A 16959-nucleotide genomic window follows, 5' to 3' on the forward strand; every position below is an offset into this window, starting at 1 on the left:
CAGTGGTACCAAGCCCCGCCCTGCAGTTGCCTGGTCACATGCCCCAGTGCTGACCCTGTAGCCCCTCCCCTTAGTCTCTGTCTCTGTTATAAAAGCTGAAGGTCTGGATTCCTTTTCCCAGAGTAGCCACTTTTGAACCAAGAAGATTGTGTTCTCCTAACTCTAGAACGCTGCCTCTTGAGGCCAGTCGTCATGATCCGTTTTGACACGTCATTCTGGCTGGAGCTGAGTAGGCACCAGGGTGAGTCACGGATGGCTCCCGCTGCCAGCCCTGAAGGTTGCCGCAGTGCCCCCTGCTCCTGCCCTGGTGAGGGCGCTATCTCGTGGGAAGTGCATTCAGAAGAAAGTTCTTGACCAAAGCGCCATTCCGTTGCTTTCTGGCCCCTGGAGCCGCTCTTCATTTTGGTCGGGAAAGATTTTTCCTAGATAGACTAATCAGCTTTCCGAGGTTTTCAGTTTAATTCAACAAGTGTTTATGAAGTTCTAGGGCCAGCTGCTAGACATGTCAAGACTAAAACCAAGCAGGCCCTGCCCTCAAGGAATCCACATTCTCCTGGAAGCGAGACACACAGACAGCAGTGACTACAACTGAGACATCCACCGGATGCTCCGTCCACCAGGAGATGAGTGGCTTTTCTCTGCACGGATAAAATTAGCGGATCTCCCAAAGTTTAATAAGGAGGTTGTAGTAGTTGTTCAAATAAAGGAAAGCCAAGTAGACAAGTGAAAAAACTCTTTTCAACTACATTGTTTTATTGAAGAGACTTTGTAAAAGTGAGGGAGGAACATGCTGCTATTCTATTGTAGTGTATTTGGAGGAAGAGGCACATGCTACTTAGTGACCATTAATTTGTTCTTTATTTTAGGTTCATTTAGATTCCTAGAGTTTTGAGCAAAGGTTTGAAACTTTAAGGAAGGTCTGTTACCAGTAGGTGGCACAGTTACAGCGATATAAGAAATGAGAACACTTCTTGAGTACATTAGCGCATCACCTCCATTCATAATCAAAACCAAAAAAAAAAATAATGAAGTTTTGGTATGAAAAGTGTTTTATGCCTGTGGCATGCACATATATCACTGGAGCTAATTTCCACTTGGGAATGATACTTTCCTTTTGTTGCCTTTTTGGTAGGTGGAGAGTGATATTTATAGAACTGCTAATGTTTAGAGTTGGAAATTTTAGAATAGGATTCATTCTCTCCTTTGAATTAAATGAAAGTCTTTATTCAGTGCCAAAATGCTTTCAGAGAACATTACTTTTTTGATTTAAAAATTTTCATTTTGCTTTTTAATATTTCATACAAACATTTGCAAATAGAGTTATATGACATAAGTTATACAGAGTACAATCTAGGATACCAGTCATGCAGTAAGAATTACTGAGGTTCTTTCTTTGTAGAATAGTAAAATAATCACAAGGTAGCTAGGCTCATGATGAAACATGTAAGCCAGACTTTGCTTTTATGTTTTCTCTTAAAGAGAAAACATTTTAGACCTGACACTTTCAGATTTTAAAAGAAAATAGTGTAGTATTAATATACTATGGAAGGTCTTGCTTTAGTGGTCATGGGTAGAAAAACATGAGTATTTTAATAAGCTTGAAGTATGTATAGCATTTATAGATTTTTGTCAAAATAGTTATTTTTAAATGAACTGCTAAAAAACTCTACATTTTAAATTTAATCTTTTCTCCTAATCCAATAGTCTTGTATTTATTTTTTAAGTAGTCATTTATACAATGAATTCATAGAGGATTGGTTCCAACAGCTCAGACTGCTTATCATTGGTTCTCACAAGTTGAGCTTCTCTTGGTGGAGCAGGCTGATGTTTCATTAATCCCAAGTGTCTTTTTCTTTGGCTTCCTTTTTCTTCTGATAATTTTTCTTTACCTGTTTCTTTGCCTACTTCTTCTCTTAGAATGTTTAATATACTTAATATGCATATTAATTCTCTTGGCTAGAATCTTGCCCTTAACTTGTTTGTTAAAGTAACATTACAGACCTGGTCTTGCCATGTGCCCGTATCCTTGATATCTACAATATCCCCTTTCTTGTATATTCCCCTTATACATAGCTAAAGGGACAAAACCATGTTTTTGAAGGGGTTTAGAAAACATGTGTTGCGTCCCTCTCCTTTGAATATAGCATAAGCAGTAGAAAGCTAAAAACTTTTTTTTTTTTTTAAAAGATTTAAAAAACTTTAGTACTTTATACTCATTTAGAATTGTTTATGTTTTTGTTCTCAAGTCAATCAGCAAATATTTTTAAAGCATAAGAAAGTGTTCTTGGCACTGGGAATATAAAGAAAAAAATGAAAATCTCAATTTGGGAAGATAACTTGAACTTTTACATACCTACAGATTAGAATTAAGTATGTGTTTATATGATACATGTGTAAGACAAAATAAATACATGTAGTTAAATACAAAGTCATTACAGAGAGAAATTTCAGTTAAAGAGGTCATAGATCATCAGAGTTGAAAAAGAACTTCAGAGACTATTTGAATCCACTTCAATCAAGACCCAAAGAAAACTTCCACAGCACATTCAAGAAGTAGATATTCAGCCTTTACTCAAATTCTTCCATTTAGGGAAACCCACTCTGTCCTGAAGCATTTGCCCATTGGATGGTCTCATTCACTCATGTACACTCATTCCTTCTCATTCTTCCTGCTGTAGTCATCCTCAAGCATTTGTTTAATGCCTGACATTTTATGAGAAACAGAACAAGTTTAATCCCTCTTCTTTGGGATGGTTTTCCTTAAAGCCCACTTCTTTCCTCACATAGCAGGGTCTTGAAATTTTGCAGCATATGTTGATATCCTTTTCTACATGTTCTTAGTTTAGTACTTCTTTGAGGGCGCAGAGTGGGTGGAACAATCTGGATTAAATGACTTGTCACACAGTATGTGTCAACCTGAGGCTGGATTTGAACTTGGGACCAGTGCTGTATCCATGGGGCCATCTAGCTGCTCCAGCAATATCTTCCAGAAATGAGATAAACAGACAGTAATACTTCATATGTGGGCTTACCCATAGTAAAATACAGTGCAACTATTGACTTCCTTGGAATTTATGCCTGTTTCTGTGCTGTTGCATGGCAATAATCTTATTGACTCTTCTATCATGCCTTCTAGCTCACATTTAGCTTTCAGTCTTTTGAAATCTTTATATAATCTTTTTTGGGCAAACAGTTATCTTGTAACCTTTCCCATCTTAGACCTATAGACTTGTTTTTTGTTTTTTTTTTAGTTTAAGGGAAATGCTTTTATTTAAACCTATCAAATTTCATTTAGTAACTTAAACCCTAACATTTTCATCCACTATGTTAGTTAAGCTTTCTAACTATGTGTCATTAAAATTTTTTATTTGGATGGCATTTATACTTTTGTTCAAGTCATTGATGAGCACAAACCACTCCAGGAATGATTTCCTTCCAAAGGAACATTGAACTATTCTAGTCATTAGGAGCTAATGTGAGAGAAGCCTGTTTGATAATGGAACAAAATGAAAAACTCAGTTTAACATTTGCCAGTATATTCAACAATTTGAAAAAATAAAATTTACTCAAGAAGGAAATTTAGTAGGGATACAGAAAGTTGATTTCAGGCGATTTAAGTTTCTCTGCTTGAAATGCCCATGATGTTTAGTCATCCAAACATCAGACCTCTCTCCTGGAGCTCTTCATGACTGTTTTGTACTTCTATAAACCAAAAGTGATGTCAGTAGCCAGTTTGCACTAATCATGTACCTAAGACAGTTCTAATACCTTTTATTGGAGAAAACGGACCAAAAAAAACACCCAACTGGCTTAATTTACATGGAGGGAAGGGTTGCTGGGATATTTCTTTTCCATAGAAAGTGAAATAGTTAGCTCCAGTAAAAGAGATTACTAAGAACTTTTTAGACAAGTATTATAGTGCATAAAGAGTCTCTGGGTCAGAGCCTGTCCATCTGTGGCAATAGTGTGAAATAGAGGTCAAGAGGAGAAAGAATTAATAAAACTTTTGAATTTAGTAATTAAAAGACTATTTTAATCTTGGAAAATACAATTTTTTATGAGTGGTTGGGTTTGGAAGCTACATTGCCATGGGATTGAGAAGTGAGTAAAAAGATGAGAAAGTAAAGAAAATGAAAAATTTTTTTAGGAGTTTTCTATGAAAGAAAGGAAAGAGGAAGCTAAAGTTAGTAATTAGGAATAACAGCGTTAAGTAAAGCTTTTTAAGGATTGGAAATATCTGCATATACTTGGAAGCAAGAGAAGGAATGAAAACTTTTTTCCTATTCTTTGTTTACTTCTGTTTCTCCCTCCATGCATGTGGTTGCATGTAATATTGTATACTGGAGATAGGAAGGAATGAAATCAAGGATACAATTCGAGAAGTTGACCTTTACAAGAAAGGCCACCTCTTCCCCAGAGATTGAGGCCAAAGGAAAGAATGATAGGTAGAGTGATTTTGAGATGGAAAATAAAAAAGCAGAGGGAACTCAGGGTAGAGGTTGTTTTTTGTTTCCTTGGTTAAAAAAAAAAGGCAGGAGATCTTACAGTGTAAACAAAGTTATCATCTAGGAAGCCTGGGAAGAGAAGTTTGGAACAGCTATTTGGGGAATGCTATAGAATATCCATCTGGAAAGAAAAATGAGATTGTTATAGCATTGAGGGCCCAGAAAAGACTCTTAAGTGGACCTAGTACAGTTGTGTGAATTTTGTTGATGATGATCAACAGTTGATATAAATTTTCCCAGCTTTCTCTTTTTCATTATTATTAGGATTGGAATAATATTCTATTTATATAGTATAATTTAATCAGCCATTAACTAGTTGATGGGTGACCCCTTTAGTTTTTAACTTTTTGCTCTGACAAAAAGCTGTTAGGAATATTTTTAATACATGTGGGCCCTTTTCTTATCTTTTAGGCCTAGTACTGGTATTCCTGGGTCAAAGGATATACATAGTTTAGTGACTTTGGGCGTAGTTTCAAACTGTTTTCCAGAATGTCTAGACCAATTCAGAAGCCCAAAGATGTTTTAATTTGCATTTCTTTAATTACTAGGGATTTGGAGCATTTTAAAATGGTTGTCAACTGCTTGAATTTTCTTCCTTTGAAAGCTTCCTGTTCACCTCCTTTTGTCTGTTAGGAAATGGCTAGCATTCTTATTTATTTCAGCTTGCTTCTTGTATATTTTAGATACTAGGTTGTTATCGGAGGCTCTTGCTCCAAAGATTTATCAGTTAACCATTTCTCTGCTTATTTTAGCTGAATTGTTTGTTTGTGTGGAAATTTTTAATTTTATGTAATCAAAAATAGCCATTTTATCATATATTCCTTTCTGTCTCTTGATTGATCATGAACTCTTACTCTATCAGTAGTTGCAAAAAATAGTTTTCTTTTTTTTTTTTTAATTTAATTTTTATTTTATTTTATAATTATAACTTTTTTTTTGACAGTACATATGCATGGGTAATTTTTTATAACATTATCCCTTGCACTTACTTCTGTTCAGATTTTTTCCGTTCCTCCCCAACCCCCTCCCCCAGATGGCAGGCAGTCTTATACATGTTAAATATATTACAATATATTCTAGATACAATATATGTGTGTAGAACCAAATATCTTGTTGCACAGGAAGAATTGGATTCAGAAGGTAAAAATAACAGTTTACACTCATTTCCCAGTGTTCCTTTTCTGGGTGTAGCTGATTCTGTCCATCATTAATCAATTGGAATTGGATTAGCTCTTCTCTATGTTGAAGATATCCACTTCATCAGAATACATCCTCATACAGTATCATTGTTGAAGTGTATAGTGATCTTCTGGTTCTGCTCGTTTCACTTAGCATCAGTTGATGTAAGTCTCTCCAAGCCTCTCTGTATTTCTCCTGTTGGTCATTTCTTACAGAACAATAATATTCCATAACATTCATATACCATAATTTACCCAACCATTCTCCAATTGATGGACATCCATTCATCTTCCAGCTTCTAGCCACTATGAAAAGGGCTTCCACAAACATTTTGGCACATACAGGTCCCTTTCCCTTCTTTACTATTTCCTTGGGATATAAGCCCAGTAGTAGTATGGCTGGGTCAAAGGGTATGCACATTTTGATAACTTTTTGGGCATAATTCCAGATTGCTCTCCAGAATGGTTGGATTCTTTCACAACTCCACCAACAATGCATCAGTGTCCCAGTTTTCCCACAGCCCCTCCAACATTCATCGTTATTTGTTCCTGTCATCTTAGCCAATCTGACAGGTGTGTAATGATATCTCAGAGTTGTCTTAATTTGCATTTCTCTGATCAATAGTGATTTGGAATACTCTTTCATATGAGTGGAAATAGTTTTAATTTCATCACCTGAAAATTGTCTGTTCATATCCTTTGACCATTTATCAATTGGAGAATGGCTTGATTTCTTATAAATTCTCTGTATATTTTGGAGATGAGGCCTTTATCAGAACCTTTAACTGTAAAAATGTTTTCCCAATTTGTTAACTTCCCTTCTAATCTTGTTTGCATTAGTTTTGTTTGTGCAGAAACTTTTTAATTTGGTGTAATCAAAATTTTCTATTTTGTGATCAATAATGGTCTCTAGTTCTCCCTTGGACACAAACTCCTTCCTCCTCCACAAGTCTGAGAGGTAAACCATCCCCTGTTCCTCTAACTTATTTATGATTTCGTTCTTTATGCCTAAATCTTGGACCCATTTTGATCTAATCTTAGTATGTGGTGTTAAATGTGGGTCCATGCCTAGTTTCTGCCATACTAATTTCCAGTTTTCCCAGCAGTTTTTGTCAAATTATGAATTCTTATCCCAAAATTTGGGATCTTTGGGTTTGTCAAACACTAGATTGTTATTTTTATTCACTATCTTGCCCTGTGAACCTAACCTATGCCACTGATCAACTAGTCTATTTCTTAGCCAATACCAAATGGTTTTGGTGACTGTTGCTTTATAATACAGTTCTAGATCAGATACAGCTAGACCACCTTCACTTAATTTTTTTTTCATTACTTCCCTTGAAATTCTCGACCTTTTGTTGTTCCATATGAATTCTGTTGTTATTTTTTCTAGGTTATTAAAATAGTTTCTTGGAAGTCTGATTGGTATAGCACTAAATAAATAGATTAGTTTAGGGAGTATTGTCATCTTAATTATATTTGCTCGGCCTATCCAAGAGCACTGAATGTCTTTCCAATTATTTAAATCTGACTTTATTTTTGTGGCAAGTGTTTTGTAATTTTGCTCATATAATTCCTGACTCTCCTTTGGTAGATATATTCCCAAATATTTTATACTATCGACCGTTATTTTGAATGGGATTTCTCTTTGTATCTCTTGCTGTTGAATTGTGTTGGTAATGTATAAAAATGCTGAGGATTTATGTGGATTTATTTTGTATCCTGCGACTTTGCTAAAATTCTGAATTATTTCTAATAGCTTTTTAGCAGAGTCTTTGGGGTTCTCTAAGTATACCATCATGTCATCAAAAAATATTTTTCCCTTCTTGCTTTATGATGTGGGTTTTTGTGTCTGAGTGACAAATATAATCATTTGTAGCCTATTGTGATATAGGATGTATGAAATGTTGGTTGAAATCTTATTTTTGCCAGATGGCTTTCCAGTTTTCTTAACAGTTATTTTACAGATAGAGCACTGTTACCATGATAGTTGAATTAATTGAACATTATACTATTATATTTATTCTCTTCTCCATGTTATATACTTTAACTGTTTCACTGATTGACTCCTATTTTTCAACCAGAATGAAATAGTTTTGACTGTTACTTCTTAGCTATATAGTTTGAGATATATTTTAGGCCTTTTTCCTTCCCAACTTTTTCTTTATTTCTATAAGAGATTCTTGACCTTTTGTTCCTCAAAATGAATTTTATTCCTATTATTAAAAAAAGTTTCTAAAGTAAACCTTTAGTAGTTTTCCTGTGTAAAACTGAGTGAGCATTTTGGTAGAGTATACTTGATTAACTTTTCCTTTAAGCATTAGGTGTTTTTCATTTGATGAATCTGTATTAAGGATTTATGTGATTTTATCATGCCTTTAAGTATGTTGCCATTTCTTTTTTTTTTTTTTAATTTTAAATTAAAAAAATTATTTTTATTTTGTTAAATATTTCCATTACATATTAAAAAAACACTCATTAAAATTTTTTTTAACGTTCTGAATTCTTTCTCTTCTTCCCTCCCCTACCCATGAAAAAGAAAACAATTTGATATTGGTTATACATGTGAATTCATGGAAAACATTTCCATATTATCTATATTGCAAAAAAAAAATAAAGATAAAGATAAATTGAAAGGAGTGTGCTTCACTTTACATTGATAATTCATCAGCTCTGTTTCTGGAAGCAGATAGCATCTTTGATCATGGGTCCTTTAGAAATGCATTGGATCATTGTTTTGATCAGAGTAGCTAAGTGTCTCACAGTTATTTGCTGTTATTGTGTTCTCCTGATTCTGCTTATTTCACTTTGCATCAGTTCATAAGTCTTGGCAGGTTTTTCTGAAACTATTCTGCATGTCATTTCTAATAATAATAGTTCTGATTGATTCCAACACAGTCATATACCATAATGTTCAGCCATTCCCCAACTGATGGGTATCCGTTCAATTTCCAATTCTTTGCCACCACAACAAAAAGAGTTGCGATAATAAGTATTTTTGTATAAGTAAATCCTTTCCCCTTTTCTTTGATTTTTTTTTTTTTGGGGGGGGGAGAAGTATGCACATCTATCAATGGTATTGCTGGGTCAAAGAGAATGCCTAGTTTTATTGCCTATTGTGCATAGTTTCAAATTTTTTTCCAGAGTGGTTGAACTAGATCACAACTTTACCAGGAGTGAATTAATGTCTTTATTTTTCCCATATCTCCTCTAGCATTTGTCATTTCCCTTTTCAGTCATGGTAGCCAATCTAATAGATATGAGATAGCATCAGTTGTTTTAATTTGCATTTTTCTAATAAGTAATCATTTAGAACATTTAAAAAAAAAGTCTAATTATTGATGGCTATGATTTTTTTTTATGAAAATTGTTCATATCTTTTGACCATTTATTAACTGGGTAATACTTCTTATTGTTATAAATATGGCTCAATTCTCTATATTTTAGAAGTGGGGACTCTGTCAGACATGTGCAATTTTCTTTTCTGAATTTACTGTTTTCCATCAAATTTTGGCTGCATTAATTATATTTGTATAAGAACTTTTTAATTTCATGTAATCAGAATTATCTCTTTTACTTGTTATAGTCCTACTTTTTGTTTAGTGAATTTTGTTTAGTTTATTTGTAGACCTGCCAGGTACATTTTCTAAGTTTCCTTTATTTTTGATATAACCTTTTATGTCTAAATCATTTATTTTTGACCATATCTTGGCGTATGGTGTGAGATGTGGGTCTGGTTTTTGCCAAACTGCTTTCCAATTTTCCCAGCAATTTTTGTCCAATGGTGAGTCCTTACCCCACAGCTTACATCTTTGAGATTATAAAACACTAGATTACTATCACAACTCACTACTGTGTATCATGCACCTAATCAAATTTTCTGTTCCACCACTCTGTTTGTCCCCCCCCCCCCCCCACTCTATTTCTTAACCAATATCAGATTGTTTGAAGATTACTACTTTGTCACATAATTTGAAATCTGAAACTGCTAGGCCATCTGTTTCCTTATTTTTTTCTATTGATTTCCTTGATATTCTTGATCTTTTGTTCTTCTCAGATAAATTTTATTACTATTTTTTGTAACTTTATTATTTTGTAGTTCGATTGGTATGACATTGAATAAGTAAATTACCAAGGTAGAATTATGATTTTTTATTATATTGGCCTGGCCTAGCTAATCCTCCAGTTGTTTGAATCTTTAAAAAAAGTGTTTTTTAATTGTGTTCATACAATCTCTGGATTTGTCTTGGCAGATAGATCTAAGTTCCTCCTTTCTATCATTGACTGCATGGATTTGTTGGTAGTATATAGCTGATGATTTATGTAGTTTTATTTTATATCCTACAACTTTACTAAAGCTTTAAATTATTTCAACTAAGTTTTTACTTCTCGAGTTCTCTAAGTATACCACCATATCATCTACAAAGAATGATAGTTTTGTTTCCTTATTGCTTATTTTATTTTTTTTTTTGCTGAGGCAATTGGGGTTAAGTGACTTACCCAGAGTCACACAGCTAGGAAGCGTTTAGTGTCTTAAGATCAGATTTGAACTCAGTCCTCCTGATTTCAGGGCTGGTGCTCTATCCATTGTAATACCTATCTGCCCCTATTTATATTCTATCAATTTATTTTTCTTCTCTTAATGATATAGCTAACAATTTTATATCAATTTTGAATAATAGTGATATTAGGCATCCCTGCTTCATCACTTGCTTCATCACTGATTTTACTGGGAAGGCTTCACTTTTTTTTTAATTAAGGCTTTTTATTTTCAAAACATATTCATGGATAATTTTTCAACACTGACCCTTGCAAAACCTTGTGTTTCAAATTTTCCCCACTTTCCCCCAACTCCTTTCCTAAAATGGCAATTAATCTAATATATGTGAAACATGTTAAGAATATATGTTAAATCCAATATATGTATACATATTTATACAATTATCTTGCTGCCCAAGAAAAATCCGATCAAAAAGGGGGAAAAAAGTGATAAAGAAAACAAAATGTAAGCAAATAACAGAGTGAAAATGCTAAATTGTTATCTGCACTCAGTTCTTACAGTCTTGTCTCTGGGTGTAGATGGCTCTCTTCATCACAACTGGCTTGAATTATCTCATTGTTGAAAAGATCCATGTCCATCAGAATTGATCATTGTATAATCTTATTGCTATGTACAGTGATCTCCTGGTTCTGCTCATTTCACTTAGCATCATTTCATATAAGTCCCTCCAGGCCTTTCTGAAATCATCCTGCTGATCATTTCTTATAGAGCAATAATATTCCATGACATTCATATTTCATAACTTTATTTAGTCATTTTCCAACTGATGGGCACCCTTAGTTTCCAGTTTCTTGCTAGTACAAAAAGGACTGCCACAAATATTTTTGCATATGTGGGTCCCTTTCCCTTCTTTATGATCTCTTTGAGTCACAAGACTAGTAGAAACACTGCTAGATCAAAGGGTATGCACATTTTGATAAAGATTTCATGTTTTATTACAGATAATCTTGCTCCTAACTCTAAGTCGATACTTTTGATCATTTTAAGGATGGCTACATTTTTTTAGTTTAGTGTTTTTGAGAAGAATAGGTGTGGTGGTTTGTCAAAGGACTTTTTTTTTTTTTTTTTTTGCAATTTTTGATAATAAAAGTAATTTTATTAATGGACAATTATTGAGTTTTCCTAATTATAAGCCAATTATATGTTCCTGATATAAATCCAACCTGTCATAGTGTGTACTGTTTGTAACATAGTGCTATAATTTTAATCACTTTACTAATATTTTCTTTAATTATTTTTTTTTTTTGGCATGTTGATTCATTAGAAAAATTGGTGCATATATATATATATATATATTTTTTTTTTTTTTCTCTTCCTGGTTTAGGGTATTAGAACCATATTTGTTTTATAAGAGAAATTTTCTTTACCCTTTTTTCCCCATATAGTTTATGTAGTATTGGGATCAATTGTTCCTAAAATATTTGGTAGAATTCACTTGAAAATTAATCTGCTTGGGGTAGCTAAATGGTGTAGCCCTGAAGACAGGAGGACCTGAGTTCAAATCTGGCTTCAGATACTTTAATACTCCCTATCTGTGTGACGCTAGACAAGTCACTTAACCCCAATTGCCTCAGCAAAAAAGAAAAAAGAAAATCCATCTACTTGTGAGGATTTTTGTTAAAGGGCTTATTGATGGTTTATTCAGTGTATTTTTTTAAGGGTTATTTAAATATTCTGTTTCCTTTTCTATTAATCTGAACAATTTATATTTTTGTTAAAATCCAGTTCACTTAGGTTGATACTGGTATATTGTTGGACAAAATAATTCCTAATAATTAATTTTATTGTATTAGCATTCACCCTTTTCATTTCTGATACTGTCGATTTGGTTTTCTTTTTTGTTCCAATTAAATTAGTCAATGGTTTATCTATTGATTTTTTTTCTCATAAAACTAACTTCTATTTTTAATGGTTTTCTTGTATTCAGTTTTATCTCTTCTTTTATTATCAGGATTTCCATGTTGAAATTTAATTGAGGATTTAAAACTTTCTATAGCCCTTTAGCATATGTACTTTGTTTTTTATTGTATTATGGTTTGAAAAGGATATATTTGTTATTTCTCCTTTTCTGAATCTGTGATGTTTTTATGTCCTTATAAATGGTCAATTTTTAGAAAAAAAAGATAAACACCTTTCTATTTCTATTCACTTTTCCCCAGAAGTATTTTTTTTTTTTTAAATCACATCCAACTTTTCTAGGATTCTGTTCATTTCCTTGACTTTCTTATTTTATGGTTAGATTTGTCTAATTCTAAGATGAAAAAAATTGCAGTCTTCCATCAGTACAAAGTTTTTCCTCTGTTTTTGCCTATGATTCATTTAACTTCTTCATTAAAAATTTTGATGCTGTGCTGTTTGGGGTATCTATGTTTAATACTAATGTTCCTTCATTGTCTGTGTTTTTTTTTTTTTTTTTTTTAAACAAATTATTGCTGCCTTGCTTATTCCTTTTAATTAAGTCTAATTTTGCTTTTTCCCTCTAAGATAATTGTTGCTACTTCTACTTTTGTAACTTTAGTTGAAGCTTAATAGATTCAACCCTACCCCTTCTCTTTTTCAAGTGTGTTTCTTTTTCTTTTTCTTTTTTTTTTCCTGAGGAAATTGGGGTTAAGTGACTTGCCCAGGATCACACAGCCAGGAAGTGTTAAGTGTCTGAGGTCTTCCTGACTTCAGGGCTGGTGCTCTATCCACTAACTGCCCCAAGTGTGTTTCTTATAAGCAACACATTGTTGGATTCTGCTTTCTCATCCATTCTTCTTTTTAATATGTTTTATGGGTGAGTTCATCCCATTCATATTCATGGTTATGTTTACTAACTGGATTTCCCCTTATCCTATATTCTTTTGTCCTTTTTTTCTACCTTTATTCTGTACCTTTTCTTAGGTACAGGCTTCTCTCAAGCCTGGTTTGCTTCTGACCACTGCCCTCTCTCCTTATCACACTCTTTTCTCTCCTTACCCCTATTTTCTGCTACTTCTTATCTTTAGTAACTTTTTATAACTATTGAGTATGTTTATATATTCTCTCTCTCTCTCTTTCACACACACACTCACATTCACATTGAGCTAGTTTAATATGAGTGAGATTCAAGCATTGATTGTTCTGTTTTCTTTTTCCTTCTCTTAGGAGATGCTTCTTTCTTATCTAATCTTCCATTTCCCCCATCATCCCCACATAATTGACTCACTCCTGTACCCTCTTTTTATTTAGATTTTTTTCTAAGTACTCTGATAGTGATAAAGTTTCTTAGAAGATACATATATTAACTTTCCATATGGAAAGATAAAGTTTAATTAAAACACCTTCATGTTTACTTTTTAATGCTTTTCTTGAGTCTTGTGAATGAAAGTTAAATTTCCCATTTAGCTCTGATCTTTTCATTAGAAATGATTGAAAGTTTTTTATTTCATTATTTATTTTTCCCTCAAAGGATTAAATTTAATTTTTATAGGTGTTATGCCTCAGTTTCCCTGAATTGTCCTGCTTCCATTTCCCTGGTAGCAACCCCCTACTCCTGGCCATTAGGACTGAGTTAGTTAGGTCTGTGGAGCTCTGCACTCTAGCATTCCAAAGAATCATAAAACAGCCGATGGCTTATCTCAAATGTTTGGGCATCTTTCTGGCTCAGACATCCTGTGTCCTAGCTTCTTTACCCACAATCTGTCAGAATTAAAAAGTTATGATCCTTCCTGGAGTTCTCATTCACCAGTGCTCTGCTCCCCCCTTGCCTTTGTTTCCCTGATAGCTGGAGTCCTATAAGAGTCTCTGGAATCCCTTGCTCATTGTTGGATGCTTTGAGACAAGAGTCCTAGCCAGCTAGCTGACTAAGTAAGACAATGACTAGTATGGCTACCTATCCAAACTCTGCACTATTAAAATATTAAAATCCTCTGATCTCTGTCTTGCCTCAGTTTCTCCAGCACTACAATAGGTAGGTTATTTTTGATTTCCTATCCTGTCTCTTGATTTGCAACTTTGTGTTAAACTTGGGCTCTTCCTGATGGGGGGGTGGGGCACCATCTCAAGTTTCAGACTTTTTCACATTGTTTTCTATTCGAAAGGGGACCCCTAAAGTTTGGGATAATGGACCTACATGGAGAAGTATCTCAAAAGATTTTTCAGGTTTGAACCCATCTCCTTAGCCAAGGGGCAGAATTTATTGTAATTGTAATGCTATTACAAGGTGAGCTGAATTCCCGAAAGAAATTAGCAGAGAAACAGAAACAAAGTGATACACTTATCCAGCTTTCTAGCATTGATATGCTAATTCTATGGCTCATAGGTAGGAAGGAGGAGTGGTCTCTGGAATTTAGTTTTCCTTGACCAACAGATTATCATTATTGTCTCAGGAGTTTAATCTCTGGGACTATTTTGAAGCCAGAAGCTATCTGGTAGTGTGCTATGAATTGAGGAACGGTCTATTCAAAATCTGGCAGATTGTTGTTCTTAAAATGGGTGTGAGAAGTCCCCGAGACAGGCCTCCACAGTTGGAAGATTTAGGATTACTGATTTATTGTATTTTATTATTACATTAGTCTGAACTCTGGTCCTTTGCCCTACATATAGTTGATGCTAGCCTTAGTACCAAAAGTGACACTGCCCATCAGTATCCCTTCTACTTCCCATTGAATTAAGATGCTCTTTCTTATCCTTAAACTGTGACATGGAAATAGGTATAGACAATGGAGTTACCAAACATTTGCCTCTTAGGATTTCCACTTCTTGATAGTGTTCCTTCCTGTCTTAGACTATGATCCAGAGTAGCTATAGGCAATAGAGTTGCCAAACAGTGCCTAATCCTATGTCTGGTGCTAGCACAGCAGTCTTCTGTAGTTCCTTTCTGACCAATTGCCAAGTTTCCTTGCTAGCTCTTGCTTGATAGCTTCTGAAGCCGCTTCTGCCTCTTCTATCACCACCAGTTCCACCATTGGAGTTTTATCCAGCCTCCATCCTCATATCACATATCTTTCCAAGCTTCTGTGTTGCTGATAAGGTTTAGATTTAGGAGACTAAAGTGAGATTAGGATTTCTGGTGGTCAGGGAGTTAAATAATAAGGTCTAGTGACAGGTTCGGGGTTCAGGGAACCAAATGGAGAGGTTTGGCTCCCTGCACCCTCTTGGGATTCGGCGCAAGGATAAGGAGTTTTGGGGACTCCTTCTGGCAGGTCAGAAGTTCTCTGTAAAAGAATTTACAGACCCGAAAATCTAGATTGATAAAAGGCTTTATTATGGGGACTTGGGAGTAAGGTTAGAAAGTGAGGGTAAAAAGAGGTTGGCATTGGAAAGAATATTCCAGTGGACAGAGGCCCTTGGTATCCCAAGCATGGCATAGCATGGCATGTTTGTAACCTCTGCAAAGAGGATTTTAGTTTAGCTCTTTTATAATGGAAGCTTTTGGCTGTAAACTGAAGGGGGCTTGTGGGTAGAGTCCCAAGTTAGCCTGAGCTGGGTTTCAGCTGGAACTTGAATTTGAATTGAATTAAATGAATTTTAGAACTGAGCCCACCTCACCCAGATAACAAGGATGAAAATGTTTGTCCCTCGGGGCGGGGTCCCTCACTGAGGCAGAGTTGAAGGATATTTTCTCCTTTTAGGATTTTGAGTTTCAGGGTCCCCTCTTCATTGTCTTTGGCTGAATGATGGATGATGTCTTACTTTGACCTTTTGTTCACTCTATCCCTCCAAAGTTCTACTTAGGATATTATTTTAAAGTTGAATGTTGGGAGATATCCATTGAATGCTTCTCTATTCCTATATTTTGGCTTCACCTGTCAGAAGTCTATTATTGCCTTATCTGAGATCATCTGCTTTTAAGTTACTGAAGTATTACAGATTTTAGTTCAGGTTTTACTTTTATTATGAGTCCTTTTTCAATTTTTTCTAAGCCATTCTGCTATTCTTTTTTATTTTGTGAGTTTGTTTTTTTATGTTTACATTTATGATTGTTAATTTTGCATTTTCTTTCATCCCATTCTTGTATATTTTTCTTTTTGTCACATTCATTCCTTTATTTTCTTCATTTTGGGGACATAGAGTTTTTTTTCATTGTTCCATATTTTATTTGTCCCTAGTTACATATAAAACAATTTTTGTAATATTGTTGTTACTACTTAATACATTTCATTTTGCATGAGTTTATGGAAGTTTTTCTAGGTTTTTCTGACAGCATCCTGATCATTTTTATTTCTTATATAGCACAATAGTATTCCATCATAATCACATATCACAAGTTGTTTAGTCATTTCCCTAATTGATGGGTATCCCCTCAACTTCCAATTTTTTGCCCTGAGAAAAGAGCTGCTATAAATATTTTTGGACATAATACGTCTTTTTCCTTTAAAAAAAAAAATCTCTTTTAGAATATTTATGGAGCAGTGGTAATGCTAGGTCAAAGGGTATGCAAGGTTTTATAGACCTTTGGGTGTAGTTCTAAATTGCTCTACAGAATGGTTGAGTCATAGTTGTACCAACGATGAATTTTTCCCACATTCCCCATTCCCTCCAACATTTATCATTCTCCTTTTCTAGCTTATTAACCAATCTAATAGGTATGAGGCACTACTTAGAATTGCTGTAATCTGCATCTCTTCAATCAAAAGTGAGTTGAGTATCTTTTTTTAATTGGCTGTAAATTGCTTTGATTACTTCATTTGAAAACTATTCCTATTTTTTGGTCATTTATCAATTGGGGAATGGCTTTTATTCTTATAAATTT

At 34.2% G+C, this 16959-nt stretch overlaps 1 protein-coding gene and 1 pseudogene across 4 annotated transcripts in view; one reads left to right on the forward strand and one right to left on the reverse strand.

Moving 5' to 3' along the window:
• Positions 1-16959, forward strand: part of TFDP1 (transcription factor Dp-1) — a 132357-nt gene that overhangs the window by 73371 nt on the left and 42027 nt on the right. The window lies entirely within an intron of this gene.
• On the reverse strand, positions 1732-15172 carry LOC141559594 (large ribosomal subunit protein eL21-like; annotated as a pseudogene).

This window comes from Sminthopsis crassicaudata, chromosome 3 (genome assembly GCF_048593235.1).
Source record: "Sminthopsis crassicaudata isolate SCR6 chromosome 3, ASM4859323v1, whole genome shotgun sequence".
Taxonomy (NCBI): domain Eukaryota; kingdom Metazoa; phylum Chordata; class Mammalia; order Dasyuromorphia; family Dasyuridae; genus Sminthopsis; species Sminthopsis crassicaudata.